Source organism: Cyanistes caeruleus, chromosome 6 (assembly GCF_971803275.1).
Source record: "Cyanistes caeruleus chromosome 6, bCyaCae1.hap1.1, whole genome shotgun sequence".
In the NCBI taxonomy this organism is placed as follows: domain Eukaryota; kingdom Metazoa; phylum Chordata; class Aves; order Passeriformes; family Paridae; genus Cyanistes; species Cyanistes caeruleus.
Genome location: NC_141706.1, coordinates 28,643,224 through 28,667,613, shown reverse-complemented (window position 1 = coordinate 28,667,613; position 24,390 = coordinate 28,643,224). Strand labels below are relative to the sequence as shown.

Sequence of the window (24,390 nt, the reverse complement as noted above, 5' to 3'; positions counted from 1 at the left end):
GCAGAGCAAGGGCCCACCAAATGGTACTTGGGCAGATGTTCTCCGTGCCTGTGTCTCCACTGGACTCTTTCAGCACTTCCAGCTGTGGCTCATCCTCCCATGGGTGTCTACAAGACTCTGCTCTGTACAACCTGGCATTTCAAAGACACACATACCAAACACATCCTGGTTTCTTTGAAGGTGAATATTTGAGAGGTGCAAGTGTTTGTATGTAGAAAATGCACATCCATATACTTCTGCACAGGATAAAGTGCCTGCTGCCTAACAAAAACATATCTTACTGAACACAGTCCTAGTCCTTTCAGACACAAGGTATTGGATATTAACTCACAGCCTTTGAAGACAGTGCGGCGGGGGGGGGAAGGAAATAGTTCATTCACGGCTGTAAAGTGATCTGAAACCACAGCATGGGAAGTGTCATAGGCAGGCATACAGAGAGTCATCAAAAATTTGATTCAATGGCATCTTTTGTAGCAATTTTCCCTTTCCACTATGGAAGTCCTGTCCATGTAGGCAAACCCCATGCATCCCCTATTACTATTCCAGCTGATGTACCACTGTGATCAGAAGCAGGGGGCTCTAATATATTTAAGATTACTAATAATGTATTTTGTCTTCTGTGTGTGCTTGCTTAGATGAGAGATTTCAATCATCTCCATTCAAGGAACATTAAGAAACACAAGATATATCAGGTCATATAAATCCTCCTCTCCAGTGGAGGATTATGACTCTCTGCTCCCCCCTGCCTTGTTTATATGTAATCCAATTGAAAGTGTTTTAGGCAGCAGGAATATTCTCCTTTCCCTCAGTAGACTCCAGAAAAGTCTGACAGAAAGCTGTCTTAAAGACTTGTTGCATGCATAAAGAATCTGCCTGGTTTGTTTTTTTAAGAAATGTGATTCCTTAGTATCTCACCAGAACAAAAGCAGTAGCGTGTGAGAAATGCGAATAAGGAAAATAAAAAGCAGGTTTCTTCTCCAAGGTTGATGCATGGGGACAGAGATGGACAGCAGCACTAGAGTATCCTAGTCCTCTAGCCTGCAGGTGAATATTTAGTGGAGGAGTAGGCTCAGTGGACTATGGATCATCTGGGCTCAATACATTTTTAATATGAAAACAAAAATAAACAAAAGCTTAATGTGGAATTTCTCCCAGTTGTTGCCCCGGTCTGACATTGTCTCTAATCAGTGCTGGCTGCTATCAGAGACAAGACCCTGGATTAGACATGACCTGACCTGGACTAGCAGCTCAGGGGTGCTGCTCCCACAACAGCCCCACACCCTTGGGGCTTCAGACTCTGTGGCTCCTGAGTTTGATTTAAGGGGCACAACTGACTCTACTGGAATTAAGTTTCTAAAAAAAAATTTTTTCTTTTAAATCCAACCCTCGTCACAGCCTTCTCCCCACCTCAATATTTCTTTGCTTTGGGGCTCCTGTGGTGGTATATTTTGCAAATGACACTTTTTGTATACGTGGTTGTATAAAGCTACTTAATCAAGCATAAGCAACAAGAGTTTGCACTACATACTGACACAGACATCAGGAGGAACACAAAGCATTCCCATTTAACATTTTATGCATCAGAAGTAACACCAAAACAGATGTAAAGCAAGGCAGTTCCTCATTACTTAACACAAATCTTTGTGCATTAAATACAAGGGAGCTGTGGAGCTGGCATTAGCTTGACAGATGTTGAGATGAGCTGCACCAGAACTGAGCATCTCAGCCTGAAACAGTGCATGCTAAAAAGGCGTCTGCTTATTGTTTGATATATGTATTTATTTACATAGACAGCTTGCTGACATGCTGAAAGGTTGGGGAAGAGTGGTGTAGGCTGGCATTTTAAACTCTCAGCAGGCATTCAGCAAGTGGTTTGTTATCCTTTGGTCATGTCACAGGCTTCCATTTTATTGCTGAGTGGTAGCAAAAGGGGGGAGCAGGGAAGGAACCGGGACCCCCTCCACTGGGCAGACTCCCCTCCAGGAGCTTGCCCTTAGCTCACAAGGCAGCTTATCCAAGCTCAGCCTCCACAAGCATGTTGCCCCTAGGGCTCACCCTCCATTTTCTGGGGCCTCTGTGCCTTTGATACAGACATGAGAAGAGGCTCTGAAAAGCAAGTCAAGCACAGCTCCTTGTGCATAAAAGGAGATATTTTTTAGCAAGAAAGAAAATTAATTAAGTGGGTAAAATCCCACAGGTTGGAACAGCAGCTGAGGAATTATCTTTCTATCAGGTTGGTAATGAGGACTAAAAAACCTCACACAAACATTAACAGCTTCATATGGGCTCATTGGCATTTCAGATCAGATGTGAGATTCGGCATTCCCAGGAGCACCAGATGCAACTCCAGTTACAGACTGGGGCAAAATTCATTTCGGCCTGTTGAAAACAGTCTTGTCACAATGTATGAAAATTAAAGGTACATATCTATCTACACAACAATTTTTTTCTCACAGAAATTATGCCCAGGGAGAATGTAGGTCACAACGACCAATGCCTCAGGCTGATCTGACCCACCTCTGAAACCTGAGTTTAGATATATAAGTGTGTGTGTGTGAGAGAGAGCTTTTCAACATGCTGTGGGGAACAGCCAGCACACATCTGGGTGCACATCAAATGAGGTGATCAGACACTGGCCAAATCCACCATCTCTACCCTACTGAATTCACAGTATGTGCTCAGTCAGCAGGGACCCATCAGGATCATGGAGTTCAACTCCTGGCCCCATGCAGGACATCTCAAGAGTCTGAATGTGTGCCTGAGAGCATTGTCCAAATGCTTCTTGAACTCTGTCAGGTTTGTGCTGTGTTCATTTCCCTGAGGAGCGTGTTCCAGTGCCCAAACACCCTTGGGGTGAAGAACCCTTTTCCTAATATTCAGCCTAAACCTCCCCTGACTCAGCTTCATGCTGTGTCCTCGGGTCCTGCCCCTGGCCACAAGGGAAAAGAGATCAGTGCCTGCCCCTTCACTTCTCCTTGTGAATAATGAGGTCTCCCCTCAATCTTCTCCAGGCTGAACAGAGCATGTGACCTCAGCCACTCCTCACATGGCTTTCCCTCCAGACCCTTCACCATTGTTGTAGCCGTCCTTTGAACAATCTGTAATAGTTTCATGTCTTTCATATATTGTGGCACCCAAAACTGCACACAGGGCTCGAGGTGAGGCCGCCCCAGTGCAGAGCAGAGAGGAACAATCCCCTCCCTTGTCTGCCTGGTGATGCTGTGCCTGATGCACTTCTGGACATGCTCGCCCCTCCTGGCTGTCAGGGCACTGCTGACTCACAATCCGCTTTCTGTCCACCAGGACCCTCATGCCCCTTTCCTGTGGCACTGCTCTCCAGCCTTTTGTTCCCCAGTCTGTCCACACAGCCAGGGTTGCCCCATCTCAGGTGCAGAATCTGGCACCTGCCTTCATTAAACTTCACATGGTTGGTGAATGCCCATCTCTCTAATCTTCCAGGTCTCTCTGCAGGGCCTCTGCCTTCAAGGCAGTCGACAGCTCCTCCCAATTCAATGTTGTTGGTAGACTTAATTAGTATTCCTTCAAGTCCTGGGTTCAAGCTGTTAAGGAAGGTGTTGAGGAGGACGGGGCCAGGGATGGTGCCCTGCAGAACCCCAGCAGTGACCAAACGCCAGTCTGATGCCATCCCATTCCCTACAACCCTTTGTGCCTGAGCTGTGAGAGCCAGTTGCTCACCCATCACATGATGTGCTTATCCAGCTGTGGGCTGGGTGTTTTGTCCAGAAGGATATTGTGAGAGGCAGAGTCAAAAGCTTTGCTGAAGTCCAAAAAGATGACACCTACTGGCTTTCCTAGATCAGCTGGGTTGGTTACCGTGTCCTAAATGGAAATGAAGTTTGACAAGCACCACTTTCCCCTCATGAAGCTGTGCTGGCTGTGACCAGTGACTGCCGTTGTCCTCCAGGAGTTACCTCACCAACACTGCTGGCTGCTTAACTGTTAACAATCACAATTAATATTTAATGCTAACAAAATAATGTAGATTTTTTTTTTCCCATGCCCTGAAATGAAAAAAACACCTGATCAGGGACCAAAGGCAAGAATGTCAATCATGTTCATGGTAACCACTGCAATAGGGAATCCTACCACAAAGAAGTCATGTGGCCTGCTGAGCACCATGCTGAACTGTGACAATTTATTCAAAGCTACATTTCAGAAATACTTTAACTTCCCTGGCAACTAAGGCTAAGGAATTTGTCCTCTCCCCCCCAGTAAAAGAAAGAAAGAAAAAAAAAAAAGGTTAACTACTGGCCATCTTTCCCAAACACGCCCTTGCACATCTTCCTGCCCCTTTGTTACTGTTCATATCACAAAAATCCCTTGAGGTCCCACAGAACCAAGCTTCTTACTGTGTGCAGCATAAAAGAGCTCCCTGCCCAAAATACTAGCTGACTAAACAAATAAAAAGCAGGAAAAAAATAATAGTATTTCCCTTGTTACAGATGGGAAGCAGAAATCCAGAAAGTTATTGGTGGTAAAGATCAGGCAAGAAGCCAGTGAATTAACTGGGAAGAAAACATCTTCAATCTCAAGCTTATTCCTTCAGTGTGGAGATCACTGTTTCTTCCTTTCTTGTTCTCCTGTTTTTCCCTGTTTTTTTTTTTTCATTTTACAGCTTGTAAAGTTCATCCTTAAAAGCAAAGCTGACAGGCTACCGATGCTTCTCATTTTCATGGGGAGGAGATTTAGGGATTCTGAGGTAAATAAGCACAAGGAATTCTTATCTGGCACCCAAATATTGCCCCAAAGAGGCCAAATGGCCCCTGTTTAATGAACAAGCGCTGGCAGGTGCTGTTTAGTGAAGTTTTTTAATATACCTAATCGTGGGGCCTACAACTCACCAACTCACAGCCACTCTAGTGCAGGAATTTCCAAGGCAGGTATTTCTGTATTACCCGTGTGTCATCAGTCAATACACAGGACGACCCTACCAGATGAAAAAATTATTTTGAAATTGCATGGAAATGAAAGATGTCTCTTTCAAATGTTTCACTAATTAGCCAGACTTACCAAAGGCTAAGGATAATGGAGTATTTCCCCACTATGTCTGCCTCTCATTAATTCAAATGCCCTCTGTGCCCTAAACCCATTGGAAGAAAAAACCAAGTGCATTTCTGAGCAATAGGATTAAATTACCTGCCCCAAGGAAGCAGGTTGTCTAACAGAAGCATTTGCAATATTAATAGCTACTTCAAATAATTTTAAATCATCATTTAACCACCATCACTACTTCCTCAGTTTTTCTTCAGTTTGAAATATCAGTAGTGAATAAACAACAGTCAATCTAGCTGGTTTTCAAGTTATTTTTTCTTGCTTGACTCAGAAATGATGCTTTCTGTCAGCCTGAATTGTTAATTTAGGTTTGTTATTGCTGCTCTCTCCTCTTTCCTTGAATAAAGGGCTGGCTGATCCCTGGGATACTGCAGCACAGCACTTGGGTTTTCACACTCAAGCTGTCACTCTATTAGCTCTGACAATCTGGCAGTTTTCTATCCTACGTTTTAAAGGCTCTCATCTATCTCTTGTAGCTTTTTCCTCAGATTCACCTGAGAAGGCACATTGACAATTTTGGGCAGGATGTTCCCAGAATTACAGGAGCATCTAAGGGGAGGAAAAAAGCCAGGCATCCAAGGCAGCACACACTGTATGTGCAGCAAGGGTGTACGTCTATTACGGCAGTTCAAACATCTGCTGGTAATGAGGTTAGTTTGGAAAGGCTTTGATTCCTGCCAAGGGAATTTAGTGTTGTTTTCTTGCTCCATGAGGATGCCATGGGCTTCCTCATGCAGTGTTAGAACCAAATATACTTTCATGTATTACAGGGTTTTATGTATAATACATGCATGTGTGATTCTGGCCCTTCAAAAGATTTCCCAGTGAAAAAGCTAATACAGAATGGAGCACTTCATGGAGTTGGATAGCTCTTCAACTCTCCTTTGGAATGCATCATTAGTTCTGCATAACTGATATCTCTGTTATATCTTCTTCAGATCCCCTTTCTTTAAACAAACTCCAGATTCCCTCACTCCCCAAAAAATGTCTCTTAAGTCCTGATTGTTTTTCTTGAAACACACAATAATTTTAAAGGGCTTAGCAGGAGTATTTCAAGAGGAAAGAGCACACAAAACCCAATATTCAAGTGATAAAGGCCAAAGAGAAAGCCACAGTCAGTTATGGAAAAGGACATGCAATGTTGTTCCATTATCCTCTTGAAATGAAGAGTTAAATCTTACAAAATTCCATTTCTGTGCCTACTACTCCACCTAAATCCTCCTGACCACAGCAACAAAGCCATTATATAGCACACATCTTGGCATTTTCATCATGTTCTGAACATCTAGCACATGGTTCAAAGGTTTTGGCCCTCCAAAGTAATGAAACTTGTGATGAGCACATGAAATCAAATTGCTAAGTGCAAGGAGAACAGAAAATTGATTTTCCAAGACATGGAGGAAACCACCCTCTCCCTTCAAATCCTTCTCTATATTCCCCACTGAGTGGGTCAGGTCTCCTTGCCCAGGTGTTGCATCATTTCTGCATCACCTCTGTGTCCAACCTTCTGCTGTTCTTAACTGCTTCTTTCTAGAGTCTGAGGTAGCTCTGGCAGTGCACAGGTACAAGTAAGCCACAATGGAGTTTCAATTTTTGTGATTTACTGAGCTTAACCTCTGAATAAAAGCTATCATGGAAGAGTACAGGTCAAGTACACCACCTGTCAAAGTCACATTAGAGCCACTTTAAAAATTATCAGTGAGTAAACTTCCTGGGAACATGCAAGCCAGCAAAGTCACACACCACACATGGAAGTACAGTTTAATTGGCTTGGATGGAAATCATGCTGTCATTGAGCAATAGGGTTTTCCATAGCAGAAAACTGAGTAAAGGCAGAGCTGAGCCCTACAGAAATAGCTACTAGATTTTCAACTGCCAGGAATCAGATGCCAAAACTTAAATACTATTAACAACTTAAATCTTGAAGGCCTCAAAAGGGTTTCCTCTGACTGCACAACAGAAAGGCACCTATTAATGACAGAAAGCCTGTAACTGGAAGGAATTAAGAACATACAGAATCAGCCAAACAAAGAGCAGCACAAGATAAAGAGCTCTAAGTTAACACCAGGCAAAGACATCCATCCATCCTATTCCTCTCCCAGAAAAAAAAATATAAAAAATTGTCATAAGAGCTATGTTTGGTTTTTTTTCCCTTCTACTCTATGTACATTAAAAAAAAACAAAACAAAACAAAACAAAACAAACAAACAAAAAAAAAAAACCAAAAAAAAAAACCAACAAAAACCCAAACACAAAAAACTTTCTGACTGCCAGTCTTTCAGGAAAGAACAATTCTGGCAGAATTCTTTCCTGGAATTCAGTGTTAAAAATGTTCAAAACTTTTCAATGGTCCAAAAGAAACATGACCATCAGTGCATATATTAGCAACTCCAGCACATGTTAGAAACATAGGGATGAGGTAATTGTTTCTTTAGCTAAGGCTCAGTTGTATGAGCACCTTACAGCCATTTTTGTGATGCCTGGCATTCAGCAGAATTACAGCACTTCAGAATGGACTGACTAGGGAGAAGGCAGGGATTAATTTCTTGCTGGTATTTTCTGGTGATGGTGCTTTCAAGGACTCATACCAGCTTTCATTACTAGGGCATCTTCCCTATTTGCAAATGTTTTTCATCAGCAGCTTTCCCCCCAACCCATCCCACTCTTTCTCTCTTCTGTCCTCTCATTCAGCTGTTTAAAGAGCTAGTAATCAAAACCAGTGCAGCATAATGGAAGTTGCAAGTATGGAGATGCTCATGCAGTTTTGATCAAGGACAATTGTTGTTATTATATGGTACAATACTCTGGAGATTCTGCTACAACGCTGGATGAATCCCAAAAGATCTCCCAGAACTAGAGAAATGGGATGCCACCCCTCTGAAAGCTGCAGAAATCAAGCTCTTTGGCTCACTGTCACAGTGTGTCAGCAAAGAAACATCTCTCTCTAGCTTTCCCAATTATTAATACAGTTATTAAAATGTGAGACAATGTTTTCTGTTGTAAAAACACTGTATTGTGAGAGAATACCCTTTCGGAGGACTCACGCAATTAGAGAAGGAGCAATTCTGAGCCTTGAGTACAAGAGAAGGAGGGATGCCAAGGGAAACTACAATTTCATTGAAATTGAGGGCAAAACTGTGTCTGCAATAGGACCATAAACATATCCCAAACAGATCTACAGAGGCCAGCTTCACAAAGTTTTAGAAGTGGTCAGTGGTTTGGGGATGCATCAGTACAAATGTCTCAGTCTGGGTGTTCAAGTCTCCTGAGGCAAGAAATGCTTAGCTGTTTCTGAAAATCCTGGCACTCTGGAAGTGTTTCAAATGAAACCAAAACAATCTGTCCCACTCTCAAAACTTTACATGTCACTGACATAAACGGTGGGACTTCTGCCCTGCTCATTAGCCCACAAGGTTAGAAATGCTCCCAAAATTCCACACGTGCTGATATGCCTGTCTTTCCAAACCTGTAATAGCCTGTAGAAGCCAAAATGCAACTTTGTACCAGCTTGAATAATAAAGAAAGGTTCTGATTCTCAGGTTTCCTCTTAACAAGTGGGACCCAAGGCTATTCCTTCCAAGACTCTGCGTTCTGTTTTTCTATTACAGAGCTGCTTGCAAAGATATGTCTTGAAAATAACCATGGCCTTATCCTTTGCCTGACCTTCCCCCATGCTTCTTTCCTGTAATTTCAGCTTCAGTTTTTCTTTTCAGCATTTAAACAAAGGGCACATCTGCAATTCAGCATTTTGCACAAGCCTAGAAACAGTGGAACTGAGAGACAGGGAAAAAGAAAAGACCAACACTACTTGTAAAACAGTTTGGCAAGGACAGTGTGAACTAATATAAGCCTGTTGGCCTTACAATTGGCAACAAGAGCTTTTACTAGTACTTAGATTTTAACTGCAGCATTCCACAAGAATCTAGCAGAGGCAACATCCCAACAAATTAGGTAGGCACTGCCATCAGGAAAACATGACAAGGAAACAACTGCACAAAATCTCTCTGCTGCATTATTTGTCTTGGTCTCTTGGGCCACACAAGCACACAAAAAGACTTCCAGATGAGCTGTGGCATAGCTCCTATGACAGCTGCTCTGGACAGACAGCTGTATTTCATTTTGGGTGGAGTTAGGTGTTTAAAGGCCCTCAGAAAGCAGCTCTTAGCTGCAAGATTCCAAAGAGAGCTCCTGCAAGGGGAAATTTTTGTTCCCTTTGACTCACCTGGGGAAAGCTGCTGCATAAAATCAATGGTTACCTAAGTCAGCTCTAATGTCTGGCCACCAGCTGGCAAGATACAGCAGTCTGCACAGAGCTCAAGCTAGGACCAGGGAGGAGCTTTCTATCAGAGAAATGCTTTTTGTCATATGGAAAGTGAACCCAGCAACTGGGAGAAAGGACAAAGCCTTGGGAGGCTGTGAAACCTTGCTCTTTCACACTGATGGTGCAATCAAGATTTACAGCCTTTGAAAGGTTTCTCAACACTTGCACAGCCCCAGCCCATCCGGGCAAATTATCAGACACCTCTTCCAAGGCACAGGCACGTCAGTCTCAGGACAGTCATGAGAGATGCAGCATGCGTATCCCTCACCTAAGTACACCTCAGAGTGAGCTTGCCAGAGTTTTTACATGCTGCTAAAGCACTCAGAATACTCCATCTCCTAGCCACAGCAGAAACCAGCTGCATTTAAATTAAAGGTGGGAAAGAAAACTGTGGTTCAGGCACCAGCTGCCATCCCAGGTAAAAGCAGTCAGAGCAATGCTACAGCACAGGTGTCCACAACTGCAGGTTTCTTTCCCTTTTGGGCCTCACCTCGGGAACAAGACAGGTGGAGAAAGCATTTGGATCACTTTGGGCTTTGCTTCCTCAGTGTCTCCTCTGAACAGCTGCCACAGTGTCCTGCTGGAAGCCAGGGCCAGCTGAGGCAGGAATCTCCTTTGCCTGTCCTGTCTCCAGAGCTCACTCTCAGTGCAGTGGACTGAGGTTACCGGGGGTTAACGAAGGTCAAACAAAATAATCAGTGTCAGCTCTGCCAAGTGAGCTGCCTACCTGTAAGAGAAGAAAACCCTCACTAAAAGCAATCACAGCGTGCAGGAACTACTCTCAGTGCCCAGTTAGTTCTCCACAGGGCCCTTCTCCACGTGCAGGTCTTACCAGAGCACTGCAACCAGAAATTCCAAGCTGAACAAGAAGCTTTTCAAGGCAGACATTAAACATTCATTTGTAATAAACACCCTCCTGAGCCCCAGGGACCAGTGAGAGGTGTAGGGAAACACAGCAAACAGAATCCAGAGAGGCCAGATGCCTTGCACTGTGGTTATTTGGATATGTGAAGAAAAATAATAGAAGTGTTTTCAAAATGATCCATGTACTAAGAAACAGAGATGATATTTTTTATTTTGGACACCTTAGCTCTCCAAGGGCAGTTTTCCCGTATCTCTGAACAGCAAGAGAGCATGGTTCTCACTGTTATTTTAGAAATGTGCACAAGAATTTCAAACATGCTCTCTGCTTTCCAGTGCAATCCTTGGACTGAAATGTCTCCACACTTGCAATCATTTTATCTCTACAGAGCAAGGGGCAGCTGGGGACAGCAGGGGAAAAAGGGATCTGTGAGACCACAAACCAAAGAGTGGGTCTCATGAGAGCAGCTGGCTATTGCTCATTTAATGGCTCTGGCTTGTCCAGTTAGTGTTGGATTTTATTTGTCTATTGATTTTATGTTCATGGTACTGTGGTTTTAAACAGAACTCTGGAGTTCTAGCAACATATAACAGGAAAAGTATGCAAAGTCAGATGGAAGGACACATGTAAGGCACTCTGCAACCATCACTGAGGGTAGAGGTCACTATATGCAATTTCCACAGGAAATGCTTATAACTCAACAATATATATGTATACATTTTTCATAAAATTATTTAAATTCACAGATGCCAAAAAATATTTAAATTATTAATATTTTGAGATCATAGAAAGAAGATGGGCAAACACAGTGAAACTAATAAAAATGCAGCTGAGTGCATAGCTGAAGCTTTACAGCAAATTTGCTCATTTATGGTAATGTCCACTGTGCATTAGCATTTCCATAAATACTCAGCAAATAAGATTAAAAAGGATTGTTTCAGTTTCTGCTGATAATCAAGTGCTAAAGAATGGCTGCAGAATAAGAATTTTGTAATTCAATGCAAATATTCGTGCAAGAAGCTGGATCCTATGAATTATATGCATTTAGTCAGGGAGCAGAAATACTATTGTGTGACCTATATGTCAAAATACGAACTGAATCGTGCAGCTGGAAGCTGAACACTTGAATACCAGCCACTGAATACTAAAAAGGAATTGCTTGTAAACAATCAGCAAACCAAGAAGCAATCTATGAATAATTTCAAATAACTCATGCAGTTGAAAAGTCAGTAAGTTATTTGTAGACAGTTTGTCAATAGAAGAACTCACATAAAAATGTATTTTAAAATTTCTACAAATTATCATGTAGATATCAAAAGAGCATTTATGATTCATCATGAAAAGACATAAGTAATTATACCAAGGGTTGAAAAGGCATTTTCTTTCTGGTATTATATTCAGTAACCAATCAGGTGCATTAGAATAATACTTTTAGTTTAATTCCTCTGATCCCCAAGGCATAAGCCATTAGTGTGTGATGGAGGCATGATGATGAAACTTGATGGCTGAGTAATCTGATTCGCTCTCACCAAATCTGAAGCAAAATCTGACGTCAGTGAATCTGTACTTGAATGTACTAATGTCATTATTCAATCTCATTCCTGCAGGTGACCATACCAGATAACAATTTCATTCTCTTGATTTGGAGAGGAGTGTGACACAGCACAGCCCTCTTTAATCCTTTAAAAATTTAAAGCACCTGATTTGCCACCATTGTGCACTTGGGAGAAAAATAGACCACAAGCCCTCCTAGTGATGTACTGTCCAAGAGCTAAGAGCTGCAGGACAGGGGTCTCAAGCTGTACATGACAGCTGTAAAAAGAAGACTGGTGACCTTCCTGCACTGCTAAATCAATTATTTGTAGAATTATCCACAACAGTGCGCGGAGGGGCAGCAAGCAGTCACCAACAAGCCTCAATCCCTCAGGTTCATGGCAGCAGTTCTGGATGGAAAATTCATGAGCCTCCCAGTTTGTGAGGAAAACAGCAGGTTGTGGAATACAAGGAAAGCTGGCCCTGTTCAACTTAATGAGATCTACTCTGGGAGCAAAAGGAAATACATGTTTAGAAGGGTCTTATTCTGAAGGAAAATTCCTGGAGCTACAGATCTTGTAAAAACACTAAGTTTCCTTAACCTCACTTATAAAATGGCAGGAGCCAACGTTGCTGCAGAAATTTTGCAACATTTTAAAGTTATTTTATCATTCTGCTTCTCTTATCAATTTTGCATTTAATTTGATCTTCATTTGGTTATTACACCAGTTCCTCTACTGCTGTAACAATGGAGATCAGTACGTGACATCCTTTGTTTCACACAGGAGCCTTTGCTTCCTTCCTCTTGACCTGAAATTAGGAGCACTGAAGTGGATGGTCTGAAAGGAATGAATCACATCGACTAAACAACCCAGTTTGCTAAATCACAGAAACCAGAGGAGCAGAAGGGCGGAAGCAACCTCCCTCACACAGAATTTGAGGGTTTTGTGATTCTACATCGGGTCACCTATCTTCATTCCTTTGGGGTTCTACCACTTGCCCCTCCTAAAAAGTTTACACCTCAACAGTGCAGTGTATCTCCACAGCCTTTCATTAATTACACATCTGGGGAAATGCCAACAACCATGAGACTCGTTGCATTTCCTGAATGTTTTACGAGTGGTCTCAAACATTCGTACGGTTTCCTTCAAAAGTCGGGTGCTAGACCACACAAAGAACTTGCTCTCAGGTTTTTCTTGATATCTCCCAAAAAGCAGGAGGGCAACCTAAGTAAATGGTTATTTTTAGCTAAATACTGCTTTTCCCTGCAATTGTACCTCTCCTTGTCCACGTGAGCTTTACTGGCAGTAAATGTTGTAACAAGGACAGATTACACTTTGCATTAGCACATCAGCGGGGTTTAACGAAGCCTTCAAACAAGACTGATGTATTTGGAATTGAGAGCAACACAAAGCAATTGAAAAGGACAGGAGAGCTGTCACAAGTATACTTTGGTTTGGTGTCCAGCATTTTGGAAGTGGCTCTGGCACAGCTGTCTAGTCAAGATTAATCACACTTCTGCCAGCACTCAGCCAGGCTTCTGTGATGTCCCTGCCCTGGACACTCTCTTCTCCTGTTTGGGTCAGCAGTTAGAGGAAATCCTAGGAAAACAAGCACCTCCTTTGGGGCTGTATTTAAACAAACAGACGGCTCCTCCTGAACAAATGCCACTGTCATAAAGACATCCAAACCGTTTTTCAACATTTCACAACGTGTTTAAGGAGGAGAGATGCTGTCAGGCTGACAGGCTCAGGCAGCAGGCCATTAGGAACCGGCCACACTTCTTGGGGTGAGGGACTTCAACTCTTTTCTGTACAGTTCTTGCCCTCCTACCTCTCAGGATAAAGCAGCAGTGTAGCTGTTTCACACCCCCCAGCTGCAGAGGCTGGGCAGAGTCCAGGAGAACCCTTGGAGCTCTCCCAGCCCAGGCAGGGCTACAGGCAAGGAAGATCCTAACCTCATTCTCCTGCTGAACTGAAGAACTTTGCTGTCATGAGAAGACCAAGCCAATACACCACAGTTTTGGAGCCTCACAGAAAACGGATCTTTTAAAAATGAATAAAACATTTTCCTTACTTCTAAAAAGGAACAGTAACGCCACCAGGAAAAGCAAGTAATTCTCAAAAACTTTACTGTGTCCTAGAGAAACAAACAATTTTATTATCTCTTCTCTCACTAATGTGCCCCTAACCTATCCCAGCTTCACAACTACATTTTCTCCAACAGATGGTCTAAGTGATTAACATAACTTTGCTAAACTTGGGAAAAGTGTTCTCAACATGTATTTATTTAGTTTCAAAGGCTGATGCTTCTATTTCAGATATGAGAAACCACATTTACATGTTTAAAAGACTGCCTCTCCCAACAGTATCAATAGACCTAATAAAAGATCCAACCTACTTTCCCTGTCAAAGTTATCCAAGAAACTGACACTGATAGCTGTGTTGCAATACATCTCTTCCCACTGAATCTGCTTGCGTGTCTCTGCCGGCCTGTGTTCATATTTCAGTCAAGAGAGGATGAAACACAAAAAGCAACAGCTTCCCCCTTGAAGCATACCAAAGCATTTTCTTGCTTTCTATTTGCTACCAGTACAGGTAGGATTGTGCCTTCCTCCTCTCAGGCCAAGTGTTCAGGGAGGAAGAGATCAGCACGAGCTGAGCTTGCACTCACAAGCAAGAGGCCTTGCTTTCAAGTCCTTTGTACAGTATTTATAAAGTATCAATGGAAACTGAAGGTGGCAGCTGGTTAACATCCTCTAACACCACTACAGAACCGTTTCATGCAGAAGTTAGCGAGAGCCTCATAATTAATTGAGGCTGCAGAAGGAATGCAGGCAGACTGACTAATTACCTCCAACACGCTGGCTACGGCACTTGCTGTTGGAACACGTGTTAGGGGATCTCTAGTGCTCACAAGCAGTCAGGATCTCTGTTTCATGTCTCCACTAAGATGCATTTCTAAATACCATTTCTAAATACACAGCTCCCTCAGCCAGAGCTTTCACTCTGTGTTGGATTGCCACAGACATCACTTTCCTTTGCACAGCACAGCCTTGCTCCGAGCTGCCATCCGCTCCTAGAAGCTCTAAGATTTACCTGTTATGCACTGACCAGCAGGAGAAATCAAGTGTGAATACTGAGGGCAGCATAAAATAATGTCAGAATTGCCACTGCCAGCCCTCCAAGCTGGACATTCACTTGGAAACAATCAGAAAATCATTCTCGCACTGACAACATCGTAAGGTTCAGCAAAGCGAGCACAAGGCAAGTAGAGCAGGAACATTAAAAAAAACCAAAGCACATCTTTCAGTGGAAGGAAAAAAAAAAATAGCACAATAGAAAACAAACTTTAATACACCATTGGCCAAAGTGCCTGCTAAGGGTGCTTATGCAATTAATCAGCTTCTGATTTCTGCTTAACCTTGTAACCTTTTAAATCTGTAAGTGGAAAACTCCCTGGTTAGAAAAAAAAAGTGAAAGGAGAGATCAAGTTAAATAGTTCACCTGGCAAATATGCAAGAGGCTTAAAAACTACCAGCCTCATTTCCCCAGATTAATCTGCAGTGCAAACGTGAAGATGCTAATGATTTATTTCTCACCCCACAGCACCAACTCCCTTCTCAGTCTCTCTAAGACAGAAAAATGAATAATAATAATGATAATAATAACAAATTTATGTGCGCTATTCATCAGCAACTCTGAGCTCCCATTTCTGACTTGATATTAAAACATCAAAAACAAGCTCCCCAGCCCCCATCCCACAGGGTGATCAATGATTCTTTACCACTTATAGAACATCTAAAGAGGCACTTATTACATTTATTATGTTACAGCACAAATTCTTTTCAAAATGTAGTAAACCTGTCCACGTGACATTTAACTCCCCAGTAGGTCCATTTGCAGTCAGGTTAATAACCTTCATACTCTACTTCATATTATGCAGGTAAAGGAAGATTAACTCTGAATATATTGAAACCAAATTAATAGTATGATACCTCCTCCTTTTGTTCAGTTCTAGACCCTGCTGGCCTCTACCTAGGGCTTGGCAAATCTTATTTGACATTGCCAGCAAATGCTTCTTGATTAAGCACTTGGGATCAAAGAGGGTCCTCTCATTTCCTCCCACTGCAGCTCTGCTGGTGTAGTCTCACTTTAATTTGTCTTCCTAGTCCAGCAGAAACAGCTCACAAGCAAACGAAAACAGAAATTTTCCTCCTTTTCCACTAGAAATTCAGCTCTCAAAAATTTATTTCTAAGTTCTGTGTTTTATCCACGCTGACTTTAGTACAAAATACCGCATTTTCAGAACATAATACCCTATTTCCAAACTTCAACAGGCACCAGAACTCCTATAAGCTAATAAAAACCTCAATATAAGACAGAAGAAGAAACTCTAAATATAACTTTGTATTCTTAACAACTGGTAGGTGTTTTTTCTCTCTTGTTTCTCCATCCTGAAACAACAGCCAGCAGACATGCAAGCAGCGCTTGTTCTGTCCAAGTCAGGAAACCCTCAGAGCGGTAGCATCCTCTTTGAACCAAAGCAGCAAAAACTAGGTATCAAGGTAAGGAATAGAAGCAGCCACATCACTTCCCCAGGCAAGGATAAGCCAAGTGAGCCAGCTGGGCTGTCCAGAAGAACATTCCCATCACATCTTGGCTCCAGCTTGTTCTCCTCAGGGCTCTTCTGTTCAGAGACTTTTGTGCGACATCCAGGTGCAGGCAAGAGCAACAGGGCTCACTCAGCACAGTGCAGGGACACCAGGAGGTGGTTGGGAAGGAAAAGAAATACAGGATGAGAGAAGAAGGCAGCAGGTCCTGAAAGTCTGAAGTGCTTTAACCTAATGAGAAGAGGATTTTACTAACTGCAGCTATGAACCTGCTCAAAATCATAAGCATCTGAATTGAAAGCATGCTGCCAAAACGCACCTGCCACCACCTGTAGAGCTATCATAGCTCCTCCCCAAAGGAAACTGGAGCCTTCTATTTCAGGGAGTCAATCCTGTGTCCAAAATGAAACACTGATAATAAACAGCTGATGATAAACAAAACCCCAAACAGCCATGAAACACAGAGCCAGCCTTCCAGCTCTCTGCTTGACAGTGGCCACCAAGGACAAATCCTTGCTTTGAGTAGTGTACAGACTGCAAAAGCAGCCAGGGTATCATTTTTATTGGGTGCTGTCAGGAGTTTTGAGCTGGATTAGAATCCTTAATCCTTTTCCTCCATCCACTCCAGTCAGATCCTGGACTGCCAGAGATCCATTTTCAAGGATGTTTAAAATGAGATCTGAGAGGAATTAGAACTTCCCTACCCTGGTCACCTCCTTAGATGAGAGGAGGCAAATTCACTGGCACCCTGGAGATGGACCAGATGAGAACTGTTGTCTGACACAGGCACAACAGCAGGATTTATGTGGACTAGAAAAAGAGGTCTAGCTAAACAGGAGAGAAGGCTTTGCAAGAAACCTTCACTTTCTGATTTTCAGATGTTGAACAGACTCAAAATCCTGTCACACTCCATCCCTCCCCCTCAAGACAAAGCAAGTTGGAAGGAGGAGAGGTTATTTGTTTGTTTTAGTGATTGCCTTTTTTTTTTTCAATCACAAGCCTAACTTATTTTCTAGCCAAAAGTTCTTCTCAGATTAAAACAAACAAACAAACATGCTAAAAACATTAAAACTCTAATCTTACAGGATTTAGATTTTAACATTTTGACTTCATAGAAATTCCACAGAAAAGAGTGGATCCTACTAGACCTCAAAATAATTGGGAAGAAAAGACTCAGGCATTTAGGCAAAATGTGTATTGCTGGCTCAAACTAAACTGAATAATCAGCAGAGCTCCTAACCTCAGGCTGGCTGGAGTCCTGGCTTCCCCTAGCTTAGACACTAACTACAGTCACTCATTATTATTCAGCACTGGCTCAGCACAGACAATACACACACTTAGCATTGTAAAAAAGCAAAGGAAGGTACTCTTCCTGCCTCGGTGGATTTATTTTCTAAGGCCATCAATCTCCTCCTGACACTTGGTACATGTGGCAATCAGCAGATAGATAACTGTCAAAGCACTGCATCCTTTTTACCTTTCTTATACTAAAGAGAACACAGCTACATTTGGTGATTCTTTTATGAAAACAAAGCTGGTCAAAACATTTTGAATTCAAACTTCCTCTCAAAATGAGAGAGGAAAAAAACACCCCGTGGCAATCTCTCCTGGTTTTCAACTCACTCTACCTGAAAAGCAGCTTTGAAGAAGATCATGTTCAAAGAATATTTGGAGCTAACAGAGCACAGCTTATGAGGAGCTGGCAGAGCTCGAAGCATTCTGATTCTCACTTGGTCAGGAGGAGCTGTTTTTAATGTGATGGCTACAAAAGCAGAGACAGGAAAGCCTTTGCGGGGCTGTCACAAGGCACTCCAAACTTGGTAGATTTAGCTGCAAATGTATCATAACTTATGGCAATAGGACAATGGAAAGAAATTCTGTGCTGACCTAGCCAAGGTGGTGACCGTGATGTGCCAAGGCTGTGCCGTGCTGAGCCACAGCCTCCCACCTGATGACACCCACGTGCCAGCTCGGTGCCCCACGGCAGCCAGAAACTGCAGGGACTCGCTCCACTTCATGGGCCACACCAGTGCCAAGCCACGCTGCAAAAGCAAACTTCACACTTCTTGGCCACAGATGAGCATGAGCCTTTGTCTGATAGGGTAGATAGGAATAAACAAACATCTTTCTTCTCCAAGATGTTAAATCTGTGATAATGCGCACACCAGAATGAACGCAAGGGGAAATCTATCCCAAGGGAAGTGCTTTAAACATTACTGAGAGGAAACCTGCCTCAGTTCCCACTTAAGGGAGCTGGAGGAAGCAGAGAGCCATCCGTGTATGCAGCCACAGCAACTGACTACATTGCTACAATTTTCTCCAGAGCTCCCTTGCTTCTAACAATCAGATCTATCCTTTATGGATATAATTTTTGGATGCCCAGACCACAGCTACAGATATCCATCAGTTCGGTGCTGTCAGAATGCAAACTACCTCCTGTTGCCCCTGAACACAAAGTCTCTTTTTGCCAGCAATTTTTCCCATCCTGTGGGAACCATTCAGGTGTAGCTAACAGCTACACTGAATCAACACGGCTGTAAACCCCACATATTTAAATTCCTCAGTTTCTCAGGCAAAACATATAATAACTTTATTTCATGGAGAGCAGAAAGGGATAGCAGAATATCCTGCAATGCAAGGAGATTTCTATTCCCCTATGGTCTTTGTTCAAAAGTATGTAGTATAAAGGAGAGCCAGATCAAAGACAAGAGACAGACATAGGTCTGTATGAAGTTCACTGGAAAGTCGGAAGTTTTTGCTCTCTCACAAGACACTGGATTTGCTCCACGGGCAATTCCTTCTTTCTCTCCTCTCTTTCATCCCATATGTTGCCTCTTCACCACGTATGTAGCTTTATGCCACTTCACCCTGGCCAGCTTAGGCAGAACTGAGTTGAGTTTGATGCTTCCTCTCCTAGCACAAGCACCATGGGGGCTTCCAGGCACTTTAGAGAGGCTGGGGACAGTGGCTGTTATCTCCATCAGCATCTTCTGGAAGAGGAGTATGACCTTTGGAGCCTGTGAGCAGCCACATCAATTTGACATTGCACCAGTGAGAAACTGTTGATTTAAAAGTTAAAAAGAGACATAGCCCAGCCCTGGAACGCTCCACAGGCACAGTCAAAGGGGACATAGGCAGTTACACACTGTATTTATTCCCTCTTTCTGCCCTCCTCTAGGCAGGAGAAGAGACTTCTGGGCCTCTGCCCCAGCCATACCTGCAGAGGGAACACCCGTGGGTGCTGCCGGAGAGAGGACAGCCATCAGCAGAGCCAGCAGCCCAGGACAGAGCTGGATTTGAGGCTACACTGAAACTGTGGTTTCAGGTTTACATTTGTGTCCGCACACTCTGGACAGCAAACACACAGGCGATCTCAGGGTGCCAAGTCATGCAGGGAGGCGGCGGAGGGAAGGGCCGAGCGCTGCTGGCCAGGCTCCATCCCTGGGGCCTCAAGCCCCAGCTCTGACGCAGAGCTTCATTGTGAGCGAGAGATCTCAGGGGAAATGCTCGCATCCGGGCAAACATCCCTTTTGAAAATCCGAACCAACTACTAAGCTCTTGCCTTTCTGAGCGGGCTGAAGTACACAGAAAGTTAGAGTCCCAACTGGCAGTGCAGCAAATCAAGCACTTACTGATCATCATGCCCAATGCAAGGACAGCTACCCTCTAAAGGTGCCTCGAACCGAATGTGCGCACAAGATGAGCCTCTTCCCATCTGAGGATAACAACATCCTCCATCTCACTGAGCTGAGCCAAGCACACCAGAAGCCAGGGTGGTAAATGACAGCATTATGCATCAGAACATGAATTATGTAAAATTATGCACACAAACATACAGGGGAGGAGGACATCCAGCTTCTTCTCCCAGTTGTGGCAGATATTAGGTCTTCAGCACGTGCTTGCAAACTCCTTAAAATCCTCAAAGAACATCTTTCTGGCCTTGCATATTCCTATGTCCTCCCTGCCCTCCTTTTCACAAAAATCTCTCATAGCAAAAATAGCCAAGAATGAGCATACACTAGAGAATACAGGCTGGATTTCTGCTGGCTGACTTCAGTTTCACAACCCTGTGGCTCCGTTTGCTTTGGTGGTGTCACTTCTGCTTTATGAGGGAGGGAAATCTCAGGTCCCCAGTGTACAACTCAGGCACAACACTAAGTGTTTTCCTGTAAAGTGGTTCAGTCATACTCTCAGAAAATAACTAGAGCCAAGAGTGATTTTATAAGCTTAGAGGAAAATGTCTCAAGCAAGATACAACGGCGTGGGTTGTGAAAGGCACAAAACACCATCTATACCCTTCGCCCTAGGCTCTATGTAGCAATCTCTGACTGCTGACATCTGTTAACCTTAGCAGACTTTTTGTTTTTTAAACAGATAAAAATGAGTAAATGAGTAAACTGTCTTGACAAGAAACCCTGCTTTCCATGCCCATGAAACCTTAAACCTCTCCAAATCTTCTCCAGCAGCTGCAAGCATCTTCCCAATAGTTTCTGGGATGCCTGTTGGCAGGCTGCACAGCAAGCCACAGAAGTCTCTAAGGAGTCCTGTCTCTCTCCTTGCAGAAGTAGACAGAGATTAGATTTGTCAAATGGGGATAAGAAGTTAACGAGGCCGATAAGGTTAGACATGCCAAGCGATTCAGCAAACAGTTCTGGAAAGAACGATTAGATCTGGGCTAACTAAGTATGATAAATTCTGACTTTAACCCAATTATTTACAACGATTTTAGACGTCTGGGAAGAGCTGAGCACTACAGCATTGTAATCAATGAATGTGCATGAAACTGGGCAGGCTCCCTTCCTCACTCCACCTCCCAAAGACATAGAAATTCAAGTTGAACGGTTTTTTTGAAAAAAAGGTCTCAGAATTTTTCTAAATCTAAAAACTCTGCCCTGGTCATAGACCAGCAGGGAAATCAGGACCAGTTCCCAGCTTCATTTAATTGTTTTTAATTGCAGAAAATAAACTTATCTCAAAGACTTCTATGGTCTAATGTCAGTAAGAAGTCAATAGAGGCAAAACATGGTCTCTGCTCTGTCTGAAGAAAGCCTTTTCCCCCTACAAATGTCATCAACTGGAACAGTCAAAAGAAAATATTTGTCTTAGAGAAATGCTCTATTTCTTTTTCTCTAACCTTCAATCCAAAGACCCTGAGGTCATTTTCTCCTCCAGCTGGTGCCTCCCCACTTTCTGTGGCTCTGTACCATCACTCTGTGAGAGTGAAAGTCATCCCAGACAGAGGCCAGCCTGGGGTTCACTTAAGTCATACAGGCTTAATGCAAAGATCAAGGGGGTTTTGAAATCAAGACCGTTTACATCAGATTTTAAAAACTCTAGATGGGAAATCTAGATCTCCTAGCTGCTCACCAACACTTGACATTTAATAATAGCAAAGACAACAACTGTAGGTTAGGCCAAAAAGTTTCTCAGTCAAGTTGGTTTTGATGTACTTGTCTTCAATAATAAACTCATTTGCTGTTCAAGTTTTCATGCTGAGGCCTTATCCAGAAGGAATACTGCCTCTCTGTTTTTCCCAAAGCATCTTTCATTTATGTCATGAAACATATCAAGCTAGTTTTTTCATCTAATTTAATTTAGGGTCCTGGCTTGTCCTAGCACCAAAATATTTCTTCAGTGTGTTGTTAAAGAGCATAGATACATTCAAATGAGCTTCAGCTAACTATTGTGGACAGGGAAGTTTTTGGGGAAATTGCTTGGAGAGGTTTAAAAGAAATTAGTGCTCTTTTATTATTAGGACTCTTAGAACATGAATACAGCTCCCAGACATTTTTCCTTTTTCAAAAAATTCTGTACTCTAGGAAAAGCTTTGAAGCTACCACAAACTGGCAAGCTGCAGACCCAAGGATTATTTTGTAGAAAAGAGTATGAAAATATTTTTATTGCAGGCATTCAGAGCTACAGTGCTCTTGAATTATGCCGGATGTCTAAAACAGACCTGAATGTAAATAGGATGCACCACTATGGCATGTGTTGAAATTAAATACAAAACACATGAAAGGAAAGTTTGCTTCAAGACTGTGTACTGCTTTACTGCACTAGGATTACAGTATTTTATGTGTATTCTCTCTTTGCAATGCTTCCATGAGCCAGGGAAACTGAAGACAGTAAGTACAGAGAGCATCAGAACAGAGAGCTCAGAGGTCTCTGGCTGCCCAGAAGTCTCTGCACTTCCACTCTGCAAGGCTTGGTCTCTGTGTACCCAGGGCAGCACCTGCCAGCAGCCCTACTAAACCAGCCTCTTGGAGGCAGTTCTTTATTGGGAGAAGCAGAACTCTAAGTATAAATGACTTCCAGGCTAAGATAGTATGAAAATAGTAGTAAGCAAAATTTCTCCAAGTCAGCTGTTACCGACCCTAAAACAGTATTACATTCTTTAGTGTGTATGGGTACACAGACTTAATTCAGGACCACCTGAGCTAAGAAGGTGGGAAGGGCTTCAGAACCTAAGGACCTGAATTTTTCCTGAAGAGTTTAAGGGATTTTTGCTGGCAAGCAGGTGAAGGAAGAAAAACTTTGGACGGATAACATTAGTTGATTTAAAAGATTTTGTTTTCCAGTCATGGTCAGAAATCAATCTACTATAGAATCATAGAATATACTGAGTTGGAAGGGGTACATCTGGATCATCAAAAGTCCAATTTCGGAGTACCGAAAAAAAACTGAAAGAAGAAATGAGAAGAAGAAATGAGTGTGAAACAGAACTAGCTAGAAGAATTATCCAAGAATGAACTACTGAGATGCACAAGTAATGCATTATCTCCAGGAAGAGGGGTGTGGCATTAAAAATGGTGTGGGAAAGAAACCAGGAGAAGTGATGAGTCAGCAAATAATCGGTTAAAACATCTAGCTTTAGCTGTGGGGCACTGGCCTGCTCAAAATCACACTTGGAGCAGAGCCTAATACTCTCCAGCTGCTCCCTTCCACCATAAATTCAGGGGCACTAATTTTGACCAAAAAGGCTGGGGCAGACCCAGGAGAGTCCTATGACAGTCCCAGAAATATTCCCATGAGAAACAAGCCAAACAAGGCCTGCAGCTACTCCTTCATTCCCCAGCTCACCAGGTGACATGGGCACCGCTGGCTCTGCTGGGAACCAGCGCAGCACCGCAATTATTTCTGTTCTCTAAACAAAACTCTGCTGGGCTTGGGTGATTAGATGCTTAGAGCCAAGAAGCAGGTGGAATAATTTTGTTTGGCAGTGATTCAGATCTGGCAGTGCCTCAAGGGACAATAAACCCAAGCAATGCTCAAGGCTTTAACAACACACAGTCCTAGGCAAATTATGAAGACCACAGAGAGGAGTGAATTGAGAAGCCCCCATTAGGCAGCAGATGTGTGAGGGGTTCTCCTGGTAGGGCACAGGCAGGCACAGCAGGTCCTGAGAGGAGGGTGAGGGACAGAGAAAACTGTGCTGGCCAACTCTGCCCCAGCCACCAGCATCACAAAGCCATCCTGCCACATGTCTGCTTGGTGCTGGCAGTGAAGTACAACTGATCTAAGCTGACAAAAGCAGTTTCTTTATTAGTACAACCAGAAAGTCAGCTCTAGGCAGCCTAACTCAAAACATCAAATAAAGCTGATATCAACACCAAAGTGTTGAATTTGTCTATGCAACCAGAAAAAAAGGAATAAAGAGAGCAGTCTCCAAAGAAATTAAGTTGCCTGTAACCCTATTTATTGCCAATTACAGCATTTGATGGCTCATTCAACAAAGGTCTAAGTATCGTTCTGCCCTAACCTTAAATTCCCACACAAAGTATCACGTGTGCTTGGCCCACAACTTCAAACTTTGCTAACAGCTGTTCCTGCTGCATGGATTGTACCCACAGGAGGAAATTATTTTGGGTGGGAGGTACTCAAATCCAGAACAATGGTACTGAGGCTGTTTGGCCCTCTTCATTCTGCACCTTGCTTTGCTGAACTCTTCATGGACATTGAAGAAGACATTGACAGGAAAGTAGGGAGAAC

The 24,390-nt window shown here is 43.0% G+C and overlaps 1 protein-coding gene across 23 annotated transcripts in view; it reads right to left on the bottom strand.

The window, feature by feature from the left end:
* Nucleotides 1–24,390, bottom strand: part of TSPAN18 (tetraspanin 18) — a 185,521-nt gene that overhangs the window by 60,914 nt on the left and 100,217 nt on the right. The window contains exon 1 of one of the 23 annotated variants that reach the window (XM_086895026.1): nt 9,885–10,121. The exons of the other annotated variants lie outside the window; for them this stretch is intronic. The gene's annotated coding sequence lies outside the window, so the exon portion shown is untranslated. Of the gene's footprint in view, nt 1–9,884; nt 10,122–24,390 lie in introns of those variants that run through there. 23 annotated transcript variants of the gene reach the window in all.